General features: G+C 39.2%; 1 protein-coding gene and 1 long non-coding RNA gene across 2 annotated transcripts in view; both read left to right on the forward strand.

The window, feature by feature from the left end:
• LOC308088137 (H-2 class II histocompatibility antigen, E-S beta chain-like) overlaps positions 1 to 13,279 on the forward strand; it is a 60,752-nt gene that overhangs the window by 3,069 nt on the left and 44,404 nt on the right. The gene's annotated exons all lie outside the window — the stretch shown is intronic.
• Positions 4,684 to 6,205, forward strand: LOC308088145. The gene is made up of 3 exons (XR_013933412.1): positions 4,684 to 4,798; positions 5,251 to 5,307; positions 5,883 to 6,205. It is a non-coding gene; the product is annotated as an uncharacterized lncRNA (long non-coding RNA).

A 13,279-nucleotide genomic window follows, 5' to 3' on the forward strand; every position in this document is an offset into this window, starting at 1 on the left:
ACATGTATATTAAGCATTTATGGTTGTTATGGTGAAATATTTTCTATATAATAATTATTTTCAGTAAACATGAATATGTGCTCGAGGTGCAGATAATACGATTATACAACAGTTACCATCAAAATAAAACATATCAAAATGTATTCATATTGTGAGGCATTTCTCTCTCAAAATAACAACCTTTCTGTGAGTGTTATCTCTGTTATCCTGGAAATACATGATGGGGTCTGACAGACAGACAGACAGACAGACAGACAGACAGAGTTTACGTCACATGGCCGGATTAACCCTTCGTGGCGCCCGGTGCTACGACCCGTTTCGGTGGCGGGGGGGGGGGGGGCACGTTTCACCGTCTTAGCGCTCCTCCAGCGCTACATTTAGGTGCTTTTCGGTATCAATACTGCATCTAGAAGTACTCTGTAACAAGTAAAAGTCCGGAATTCAAAATTGACTTGAGTAAAAGTATAAAAGTATTGGCATCAAAATGTACTTAAAGGACCAAAAGTAAAAGTACTACAATGTTTGAAAATAGCAGATCTACAAGCTCGTAGCGCGGCACTCGGTGCCACGCTATGAGCTTATAGATCTGCTATTTTCAAATAGCCCAGGTATAAAAAAGGGGTTATCCTGGAAATACATGATGGGGTCTGACAGACAGACAGACAGACAGACAGACAGACAGACAGACAGAGTCCTTGTTTACTCAGCCACTCTAGTACTTGACAATTCAAACACACACAGTGATGATATTATATACAGATTATAATAAAACTGAACATTAATGACATTTTTAATTGTCTATTTCCAGATGGATATGTGTTCTATGTGGCTTACCGCTGTGTGTTTAACTCCAGTGAGCTGAAGGACATACAGTACATACAGTCATATAATTTCGATGGTGATGAGATCAGCAGGTGGGACAGTAGAGTAGATCAGTTTGTTGGATACACTGAGTTTGGTGTGAAGAACGCAGAGCGCTGGAATAAAGATCCTACACAACTGGCTGTGATGAGAGCAAACCGAGAGGGAATCTGCAAACCCAACATTGAGAACGACTACTCCAATGTTCTGAACAAGAGAGGTGAGCTGATCTCAGAGCAGCACTCAACACTCATCACCTCATAAACTATAACATGACATCATAATAAATCATTCTATTCAGAGATGATTAATGGTGTTAATATTGATCTGATAATGACTATAAAACATGACTTGGTCTGGGCCGTAGCGTGACGGTCCAGGCACCCTAGGCTGCAATGCCAGCCTGACAGCGTGTTGCGGGTTCGACTCCCGATCCCGACGACCTTTGCTGCGTGTCACCCCCTCATCTCTCTCCCCATTTACCTGTCAGCCTACTATCACTATCCCTCTCTCTAGAAAATATAAAAAATAAACATTCAATCTGGGAACGCATCTCTGTCATTTTAGATTTCTTTGGCTATTCAAAAATAGCAGATCTACAAGCTCATAGCGGAGTGCCGCGCTATTAGCTTTTTTTTAAACTATATTTTTAAATCAAATCTTTGCTTCTGGGGGGTCCCTGGAACAACATATTTGACAAATGTTCGCTTTAAAAATATATTTATTTAAAGATTTGAACACATTTTCAAGATTTATCCAAAAAAATAGCAGATCTACAAGCTCATAGCTTGTCTACAGTATCTGCTATTTTTGATTAGCCAAAGAAATCTAAAATGACACAGATGCGTTCCCGGATTGAATGGGTTAGTATTCTTAGAAACAGGCTAAAGTGGAGTCTGAAGAGGAGAGTCTTCAGATTATGGTGGAAGATTAGGAGTGAGTCTGCAGTTCTGACTGCAATGGGGAATTTGTTCCACAGTTTGGGAGCCAGAAGGGAGAAGAGTCTAGGACGTGTGGAGCGTTGTCCAGGGTGTTTTAGAGAAGGGAGAAGAGTCTGGGACGTGTGGAGCGTTGTCCAGGGTGTTTTAGAGAAGAGAGAAGAGTCTGGGACGTGTGGAGCGTTGTCCAGGGTGTTTTAGAGAAGAGAGAAGAGTCTAGGACGTGTGGAGCGTTGTCCAGGGTGTTTTAGAGAAGGGAGAAGAGTCTAGGACGTGTGGAGCGTTGTCCAGGGTGTTTTAGAGAAGAGAGAAGAGTCTAGGACGTGTGGAGCGTTGTCCAGGGTGTTTTAGAGAAGGGAGAAGAGTCTAGGACGTGTGGAGCGTTGTCCAGGGTGTTTTAGAGAAGGGAGAAGAGTCTGGGACGTGTGGAGCGTTGTCCAGGGTGTTTTAGAGAAGGGAGAAGAGTCTAGGACGTGTGGAGCGTTGTCCAGGGTGTTATAGAGAAGATTCAGACAGCTCCCCTGTGTTAGCTGATATGAGTGAGCGGGAGGGGTTGTAGGGTTGGATCAGGCTTGAAGATATGGGGGTGTCATACATTTGGTTGCTTTGTAGGCCAACATCAGTGTTTTGTACTCTGTGAGGGCAGCAACTGGGAGCCAATGGAGGGAGAGGAGAACGGGGGAGAGCCGAGAAACGTGAACATTTTGGCTGGTTGACCAAGTGTGTTGCGGCTTTCTGGATCATTTGGATCTAATGTGGATGATATACAATTATTCATGATAATGACATGTTCCTATGACTGGTAATAATAATAATAATAATGATAATAATAATGATGATGATGATGATGATGATGATGATGATGATGATGATAATGATAAGGGTAATAATAATAATAATAATAATAATAATAATAATCTTCTTCATCCAGTGGAGCCCAAAGTGAGACTGAAGTCAGAGACTCCCCCTCGTCGTGGTGAACACACTCACATGCTGAGGTGCAGCAGCTACGACTTCTATCCTGAAGTGATCCTGGTGACCTGGTGGAGAGGTCAAGAACCTTTGACCTCTGGTCTCTCCTATGCCGATCTGTCTGATGGAGACTGGTACTACCAGTACCACTCCTACCTGGAGTACACACCCAGGTACACACCTAACAGACACCTATGGAAATACACACCTAATAGACACCTATACATGTATTCTTTAAAAATAAAACAAGTGTTACTCACTTGCTGAAAATGGCCCATTAAATGGTAGGCTTATATTAAGTCTCACACACACACACACACACACACACACACACACACACACACACACACACACACACACACACACACACACACACACACACACACACACACACACACACACACACACATGAATACACACACAGGAATACGCTAGAACGTGCGTATCTCGTTACTAAGTTTCTTCTGCCTCTTACCTTCCTATTCTTTTTCTGCAATGGGGAGGGAATAGTGGAATACACAATAAACACTAGAGCGGAGGAGAGCCCAGCGGGGCATTCACGCTCCTACACAATAATAGTCAAAAAAAAATATTAACAAAGATCAACAGATCAATGTGAATAGAATCGCGGCGCGGTTCAGCATGTAGATCAGCTATTACTATTGTGTGTTTGTGTGTGTGTGTGTTTGTGTTTGTGTTTGTGTTTGTGTGTGTGTGTGTGTGTGTGTGTGTGTGTGTGTGTGTGTGTGTGTGTGTGTGTGTGTGTGTGTGTGTGTGTGTGTGTGTGTGTGTGCACGCGTGTGATTACAGATCAGGAGAGAAGATCACATGCATGGTGGAACATCCCAGCCTGACCGCGCCTATCAAGATGGACTGGGGTCAGTTATTGTAATCTACTGTAATCTACTGTCTAAATAGCAGATATACAAGCTCATAGTGCGGCACCGAGTGCCGCACCATGAGCTTGTAGATCTGCTATTTTTGAAAAATCGTGAACATTTGTGCAAATCTTTGAATATATATTTTTTTAAGCGAACATTTGTAACTGTCAAATGTCTCTCAACATATGTCTTAAGTTTTTCTGAAATATATCAGTGGTGCTCAAACCTTTTCTTGTCAAGGACCCCCCAAATGTTTTTGGCCGCTGATCCCCATCAAAATATGTTGTTCCAGGGACCCCCCAGAAGCAAATATTCGAGTTAAAAATGTTGTTTAAAAAAATATATAAATTATATTCAAATATTTGCACAAATGTTCAAGATTTTTCAAAAATAGCAGATCTACAAGCTCATAACTTGGTGCCGCGCTATGAGCTTATTGATTTGATAAAAACAGATACAAGACCAGATTGACTTGATAAAAGCAGATCAAAGACCAGATTGATTTGATAAAAACAGATCAAAGACCAGATTGATTTGATAAAAACAGATAAAAGACCAGATTGATTTGATAAAAATAGATCAAAGAGTCAGCATGGTTTTATCAATGTGAAAACAAGACAGTTTTCTAAGACAGAACAAGCGCTGATGTTCTTTTTTACAAACTGCCTCACAGTTCTGAGTCTATGACTCTGTCCTAAGATACTTTCTGCACATTCCACAGCCTGCTTTATAATCATCATAGTAAAAGGTTGATTCATGTCTTCTAAAATCTATCATCATATCCTTTGTTTTGGATGTATTTATAGCTCTAAGAAGGACATGTCACATCAGGTGACAAACTCCTCAAGGACTGGACCAATAGGGTTGGACTCATTATTACTGAACAGACTCACAATGACTGTGTCGTCTGTTTATTGTTTAATGTAGCTTATTGTCAGACAACTCCATGTCAGAGTCAGTGAAGAACATTGTGTTTTAATCTACTGTAATAATATGATATGATATCATATCATATAATATTTGTATTGTCAGATGACTCCATGCCAGAGTCAGTGAAGAACAAGGTGGCCATGGGAGCATCAGGTCTGGTTCTGGGTCTGGTCTTGTTCCTGTCTGGATTCATCTACTTCCAGTGGAAGAAACGAGGTGATTAGCATGTTTAATTAACTTATTTAATTAACATGTTTAATTAATTATTATACTACCAGTGGAAAAAATGAGGTCAGATCAACAGAGGATCACTTGACATGTGGAACCCTCACAGAAATGCAAACAAACAAACAAACATGTAAAACCACAACCTAAACAGGTTTATATTGGTTTAGAACCATAACCGGTTTAGACCAGTTTAGACGACCTAGTTAGAGGTCAAAGTGTGTTCTATGTAGTCACATTTCACTTTAATACATCAGTTTTACATTTAGTCCTAAATAAGAGTCAAATGTTCACATTAGTTCTGATGACTGAACCCTAATGTTGGTGTGTTGTTGTATTATTGTGTTATTGTGTGTACAATGTATGCATTTTATGTAGAAATACACACACAATACAAACTTTATTTGTGTGTCTGTTTTTTGTCTCTCTTCTTCTTCTATCAGGTCGTATTCTGGTGCCGACAACCAATGACGATCTTTAGACTCCTCCCACACACCCAGGTTCACTTCCTCTTTCTTTTTAATAAACTTTTTTTTGTATAAAAGTGTATAAAACTAGAAAACATACACAAAACAACATGCTTGTGTAAGAAGTGAAACAACTAGCCTGGTCGTGTGAATTCACATTATCATGTGTCTTCTGCATAATTTATCATAATAATAAGGATAAGGATAATTCCTTTTAACAGGACGTTCATGAAAGTCCTTGCGGGCTTGTTTCCAATGAGGGCCTGTGAGCAATTAGGGGTTAAGAGTCTTGCTCAGGGACAAATTTCATTTCATCGACACATATGCAGGCGTGGCCTGGAATCGTACCACACTGATGACAATGTGGTCAGATGGGGGGGGGGGGTCCTCTTGGTAAACTAACAACTTGCTCATGATCTATTAACCATGTAAAGCATAGTTTTAAATCATTAAACCATTAACAAACATTTGACAAGTTATGAGTAACACATTAACTGATCATTTGGGAATGATTAATTTACTATTATAAGGGGATGTTATTCTAAAGTGTTAACATGTTCACACAGTTAATACATTATAATTCTTATTGGTTTATTGTCTTTTCACAGAACACCTGGGTGTGTTTTCAGAGAAGCAGAGAGTCATCGCTGCCCTCTGGTGGAGAGAGGAGGAAAGTTGTGTGTCCATTCAGCTTTTAAATACTCATAACAGCAGCACAATGATGACATCATCCTCCTTTTTTACAAATGTGTCCTTTAAAAATGCTAATTGGCTAGCCAAGGCTAACGATAATTAGTGTGCGCCCATGTCGACGTGGTTTTGAGGTTAGGGTTTAGGTTAGGTTTATAGACATAGTGTTTGTGAGGTTAAAGGTCAGGGTTTAGGGTTAAGGTCAGGTTTATAGACATAGTTTTTGTGAGGTTAAAGGTCAGGGTTTAGGCGCCACCTGGGCGACACACCAAAGGAAGAGGGAGTCCCAATTAGTGTGGGCGGTTCATCAAATTACTTTGTATAGTTTCTGTCGTCAGAAAACACAAACATAATATTTCGGTTCTAAACTATATTGAAACATTAAATAATGATCACACACAATCAGAGTTCTTCATAACATTAATATTAATATCCATCTGAATGGAAGTCAGTCAGCCATGTAAAGGTTTTATTATTTTATAATTGACCATAAGTAATTTATTCTGTAATCATTCATAATGTGTGATAATTAATGTGTTACGATCATTATCGTATGACATCACTGTTTCCCTGTGATGGGAGGACCTGAACCCTCTAGGGTGGTCTGAGATGATGGGTGGACCTAAACCCTCTAGGGTGGTCTGAGATGATGGGTGGACCTAGACCTTCTAGGGTGGTCTGAGGTGATGTGTGGACCTAGACCTTCTAGGGTGGTCTGAGGTGATGGGTGGACCTAGACCTTCTAAGGTGGTCTGAGGTGAGAATGGTGGACTGCCACAGTCTATGACATTAATGGGAAACGCTGATGACATGCAATCATTTATAATTGCATGTGCATATAAATCATTACTTAATATAATTATTTATGTAATCATTCATATGTATAATGAGCAGTGGAGCAGATCTCATTACAACTTGGGGGGGGGGGGGGTCACAAACAAGGAACATTCTCATCAATAATATCACCAACACAGAGTTCAGTTCTTATTTTTGGATCCTGATTTGACTAATGATCAATACATCCAGTAATCAATACCTTCCGTTTATTATCAATATCTACTGTAAATGATCAATCTTTAAAATGCTTAGAAAACTGGGCAGAGCTGCTTGTCAGTTCATAAATAATAATTCATTACTCAGCACTAATTGAAGGACACATGGTGAAGTGTCCTAAATGTGTCCTATATGTATAAACTTCAATTTAATACATGATCCATACATTCAGTCTATCCTGTCCCATTGTCCCATGAGGTTTTAATTATGTTAATTAGGAGAATGAGAGCTCTGGGTTGTGACAGTGACATGATGAGAGTCAACAATAACAGAAAGGTTGTGCAAACTTTACTAAAGTAAAGAATGAGCGCGCCCTCGTCCTTTAGACCGAAAAGTAGATTTAGTCCTAACGTCTCAAACACTTCTATTAATACCATCTGTCGCTTAGTAGACCAAGACATTATGCACACTGTAACTCAGCCTTACCGTGTCTCCTATAACTTATTACCTACAGAGAAAACAGCACTGAAGGAACTTATGGACTCTAAAGATCTGGTAATTAAACCCGCAGACAAGGGAGGTGCTATCTGCACCCAGGATGCAGATTAATATAAAACTGAGATCCTCTTCCAATTGTCTAATGAAAAAGTCTACACAAAATTGAAATCCGATCCAACTGACTCATTTCAAAAGATTGTCTTACCTTACTTGGAAGAGGCCAAACTTAAGGGCTGGATATCTGAATCTGAATTCGACAATTTACATAACCAGCACCCAATTCAACCCATTTTCTACATCCTGCCCAAGATACATAAATCTTTAGAGAATCCTCCAGGTCGGCCTATTGTGGCTCAGACCGACTCCTTGCTGTCTCCTTTATCTGCTTTTGTAGATATGCTCATATTAAGCCATTTGCAGAGTCTCTACCGTCATACATTAAAGATTCCACAGACTTTATTATTAATTATTAATTATTTATATATTAATTAAGATTTCTAGCCTTAAAAATATCCCTGATGATGCCTTAATAGTTACCTTGGATGTGACAAGTTTGTATACTAACATACCACATGATGGAGGCCTAGAGGCATTGAAGTTTTTTCTATTGCATGGAGATGACTCGACAAACCCCCCAAATGATTTTATTATTGAATTGGCAAACCTCGTCATGAAACATAACTATTTCAAGTTTGACAATGAGTTTTATCTTCAGGTTTCAGGCACCAGCATGGGCTCTATTTGCGCCCCTAACTATGCTAATCTATATATGGGATATTTTGAGCACACTTTTGTTTCCAACCCGGACATCAACAGCCATTCGAATAGAATTTTAAAATGGTACCGGTACATTGATGATGTCTTTTATATTTACCAGGGTAATGTGGATGAACTACATGTTTTTTTGAGACTGTTGAATAGTTTTGACTGTAATTTACAATTTACAATGGACCACAGCACAGAGAAAGTACATTTTCTAGATATGTGGGTCATGAAAGGCAATGGAGATTTATTCACTACACTATACAGGAAGGAGACTGATAGAAACACACTCCTTTTGGCCACCAGTTTTCACCCTACACCACTGAAAAGGGGCCTCCCCAAGAGCCAATTTTATAGACTAAGACGGGTTTGTCATTCTACAGAAGATTTGACTGAGAAAGCCTCAGAGATGTGAGATAGGTTTGTGGAGCGAGGCTACCCCACCACATGGGTGAACCAAGCCTACAATACAGCGCTCCACAAACCTCCTTCTGAACTGCTCACCACCAGTAACAAGAACAAAAAATAAGAGAAATTTTCAGTCACTTGTATTACAACTTATTCCCCTCACTCGCAAGCCATCAAAACAGTCTTCAAAAAACACTGGCATATTTTACAGTCAGACCCTGAATTAACCACTGCCTTTCGTGATCCTCCGCTATTTGCTTATAAACGTGACCGCAATCTCCGAGACAACCTTGTCAATGCCTATTTTGCACAAAATAAACCAGCACAGTCCATCCAAACATGTCTTTGCCCCTTACCAAATGGAAATTATCTTTGTGGTCATTGTGCGCAGTGTAATAACACAACCAAACTAACGCACTTTAGACATCCACACACTGGAAAAAGAGTTTCTTATTAGAAGTATCATCACCTGTGATAGCACCCATGTAATCTACATGATTCAGTGCCCTTGTGGTCTAGCATACGTTGGCAAAACTACCCGTAAATTAAAACAACATCAGTGAGCACAAAAGCTCAATACGCAGGAATGATGGCGAATATCCTGTGGCTATTCATTTTAATGATGCTAAACATGACATATCCTCTTTTAGATTCCAGGGAATTGTCCTTCTCCTAAAGAGAAGAGAAGCCTACTGGATCTTCACACTCCAAACACTGGCCCCAAAAGGCTTAAATGATGAATTTGTACTTAATGTTATGCTGTGATTAGTCATGCGTTATTTGGATGGATTAGCTATGTAATAGACCTGTTGTGCTCGATTTGTTTATTTTTACCTTTATTCTCACTGTGTGTCTTTTTATTATTATTGGGTCCACTAATATTATCTCTTCCTTTATAGATATTGAAGACCTGGCCCGATGACATGTACAGGCCTTTTCCTCTGCTATTCAGAGCCGTAATTAGTGTTGCCGTGACCCAGAAAAAAATGTATTTTGTGAATGGGATTGGTGTTGCTTTAATATGATGGTGGTGGGAGTGGCTTTAGGTCTGAGAGTGGGTGCAGCCAATGGGTTGCATGTCCGATGACCTTCACTTGGGAGGTGTAGCCTTTAAAATGTTTGGTGGTTGATGTGTTCTGTATTGTCTGTCCTGATGAAGGTCTAACGACCGAAACGTCGATTAAGAATAAAGAGCTACATTTTTTGCAAGATCCAGACGGTGTGCGGGTCCTATTCTTTGGTCTAACCATCAGAGATCTCCTCCATAATTTGTACATTTTTAACTTACGCAGCTGTCGAGAAACCCTTGAGGTGTGCATCGGCCTCCTTCACAAAAAACTAAAGTAAAGAATAAAATATGTGTCTAATCCTGACAGTTTAGATATTTCTTGGTCAGTATTATTTATCTTTACGTTTTTCAGCTCCACTGTTGTGTTTCTATCCGTTCATATTGGCTGAACTTCACTCATTAAACTAGTTAACAGATCTGTGGACAAATGATGATGATGATGAAGCTTGTGGATTCATTTATTTGGCAGTTGTTGATGATCAGGACACACGGGTGGCAAAAACTAAACCTTACAAAAAGTATTGTGTTTACTGTATGTGAGAATGATTTCTAAAGTGGAATCACTTTCTGGTAAACATATATTTTAAATTACATCATTTATTTCTAAATATTTTATTGGAGGAACATGTCAGACATGTCCCCTCCTTCCCCCCTGGGATCTGCACCCCTGATCATGAATGGTTTGAAGTTCAGATGTTAGATTTTGGCTTTAATTTGCTTGGTTTGAATGGAATGTCACAATATCAATAAAGGAATGAGAAAACATAATTGTGCCTCATGTTCTCTTAAATTTCACTGCAGGTGGGTTGCCAATTTCAGCCAATCAAGAGAGAGTGCCCATTCATCAGCTTCAATGTTATAGTGTTCCAGTTTAAGTTTCATCACTTCCAATTCCACTTGTTTAATATGTATCCTGTGTGAGTTCTCTCTCCTGATTGGATAAGATTGGTATCCCGAACTGAAAATGCATTTATTTAGTAAAGAGCTGGAGAGACATGGAGACTCCTGTTACTGAACAAACACTATAATAATGAATACTATCACAATATAGAGCTATTTAACACTGTTACTGAACTCACACTCTATAGTAATGATTACTATCACAATATAGAGCTATTTAACACTGTTACTGAACACACACTCTATAGTAATGAATACTATCACAATATAGAGCTATTTAACAGAGCAGCAAAAGTAGTCCAGACCAAGTATTGAGTGCATAAATTAACATACTTTTCAGATGGTTGACATTTCTGTATTATTATATACATTTCTTTTTGTGTGTGTGTGTGTGTGTGTGTGTGTGTGTGTGTGGTGTCGTGGAATTCTGGATCAATCAGCAGTCGATGAGGCACATAGGAGTCGAGACAATATTCTAGGTGGTGATGATTATGCTTTATGTACATGATATCATGGGGAGAAGTACAATAACACTCATGTCAGTGGTACGGTAGTTCTGCCTGGAGCTCAGGGCAGAGATCATAGTTATACTGTAGCTGCTTCAAGGACAAACTGAACCATAACAAGATAGTCTGTACCAAAACAATAGCTATTAGACCTAGTGGAGACATTTAGACTCTTACAAGCTGTCAAATATCATACTGTATTGTAGAAGTATTATAAGTGATGGTAAAATATAAAGGTTAGATATAAGCAGCCATATAACTTCTTCCTCAGTGGTCTCATGTGATATTGTAATATTTTGAGATATGGAATTTTGTGTTCACATTATGGAGTTAGGTTAATCACTGATATTAATTAAAACATCTTTCTTTTAATGCATTTCAACAGAAACAAAACAACACTCTGCATGAGAATGAAGTGTTAAAGCAGCACTATGTAGTTTGGGGTATCAGTGGACACTTTGGACACAAATAACATAGCCTGCTGCAACCCTCCTGATTTCGTGTATAAAGGGGCGTGTGTATAGAGCCGGCGAGAGACGGCGCCTGATCCCATTGGTTCACCGATCTGTCCGTCAACCCCCGCCCCGTTAACACAACATTACGAGCGACGCCCACTGCACTCTGGTTGGTTGGGAAATGAAACACTTCCTCATACCCAGTACAGGCTATAGTTGGGCCAGGCTTTTATTTTTTAGCAAAACTAAGCAATAAAAGCCTGGAGATCGAGGCTACAAATAACATGGCAGCGACGTCTTTGACTTCATTAACTCCCATTACACCTAAGACAGGCACCCTCTGTAAATAGCTTTAAAGCACAGCTCAAGACCTATTTCTTCACTCTTGCTTTTAGTTGATTTTTAAATCTCTCTGATGTTAAATGGTAAATGGTGCATTTATATAGCGTTTTTATCCAAAGCGCTTTACATAGATTGTGCATTACATTCACCCATTCACACACACACTCATACACCGATGGAGGAGGAAACCATGCAAGGCACCAACCTGCTCATCAGGAGCAATTAGGGGTTCAGAGTCTTGCTCAAGGACACTTTGACACTAACTCTGGGGGAGCCCGGGATCGAACCGGGAACCTCACGGTTCCCAACCGGCCGCTCTACCGGCCACTCTACCCCTGAGCCACTGCCCCCCCCTTGTTATTCATGTCCTCACTGTTTTGTCTGATTCACTGCCTTTTTTGCTTTTATTTGAAAGGTAGGGTAAGTGATTTACTTTGGTTAAAATAAGTGTTAAATAGCTCTATATTGTGATAGTACTCATTGCTATAGAGTGTTTGTTCAGTAAATGGAGTCTCCATGTCTCTCCAGCTCTTTATTAAATGTTGTCACCTACCTGAAGTAAATATTCTGTTTACTAAAGAGCTGGAGAGACCCCTGTGACCGAACAAACACTCTGTAGCAATGATTACTATCACAATATAGTACTTTAACAGAAGAGAGAACACTGGAGCAACACGGACAGTTTAGGCCTTTTATTTAATTCGGTGCAGGTAAAACAGATAGACTGACGTTTCGGTCTTGCGACCTTCCTCAGAGTCATAGGTGGCAGCAACAAGGTAAGCAGTTATATACAGAGGTGAGCATGGGCTGTGCTCTCAATAAACCAATGGTGGATGGCCCTCTGTTTAGTGGTAATTACCTAGTACTGCATGTCACAGTCTCAAGGTTGCGCCCATCAATGGTGATTAGGCTTAGATCTGGGCATGTGGACCATTTAGCAGTTTAGAAAATAGTCTACACATATAGTGCCTTGTTAAGGTTAGTTTTAAAACAGTGTATAAGTAGAAAGAGGCAAAATTAGGCCGATGCAAAAACATTTAGGATACATTTTGACTAAATAATTATTCACAAAAAAGAGATAATTCACAAAAAAGATGATTCACAAAAAAGGGATAGTACTTTAACCTTTTTAACAAAAAACTAAAAAATACTAAAAAATTACCCTACCTTTAATGTTGTTTTACGCTTTTGCTTTTCTTTTTTGCTTTATTGTTAAATTAGTTGTAGTTTTTCTGTAATTGTATTCTGGCTCTGTAAAGCATTTTGAGCTGCATTTCATGTCATGAAAGGTGCTATACAAATAAAGTTTATTTTTATTATTATTATTATTATTATTATTATTATTATTATTATTATTATTATTATTATTATTATTATTATTC

This window comes from Gymnoscopelus braueri (genome assembly GCF_963280865.1).
Source record: "Gymnoscopelus braueri genome assembly, chromosome: 7".
Taxonomy (NCBI): domain Eukaryota; kingdom Metazoa; phylum Chordata; class Actinopteri; order Myctophiformes; family Myctophidae; genus Gymnoscopelus; species Gymnoscopelus braueri.